This window comes from Penaeus monodon, chromosome 20 (genome assembly GCF_015228065.2).
Source record: "Penaeus monodon isolate SGIC_2016 chromosome 20, NSTDA_Pmon_1, whole genome shotgun sequence".
Taxonomy (NCBI): domain Eukaryota; kingdom Metazoa; phylum Arthropoda; class Malacostraca; order Decapoda; family Penaeidae; genus Penaeus; species Penaeus monodon.
This window is the reverse complement of record NC_051405.1, coordinates 8758505-8758781: the sequence shown is the minus strand read 5'-3', so window position 1 is coordinate 8758781 and position 277 is coordinate 8758505.

The window sequence follows — 277 nt, the reverse complement described above, 5'->3', positions numbered from 1 at the left end:
AAAGTAAATGAATGGGTGAACTACCCATATGACCTATACTATTCAAGAGCGCTAGTGTACTATACCGTACGTTCACTATACTATTAATTCATTAACCGTGAGTCACTTCCCGTTTATATGTGGCCTGACTAATCTACAGTATCAATAAGCTCAACGTTGCCAATTATTAGTTTTAAATATAATCATCTCTTTTTTATAGGTGGTATTCAATATTTCATTTTGATAAATGCTTTAAACAAGAATTCTATTTTCAAGTGTATTTGTAATTTGTTGTTAT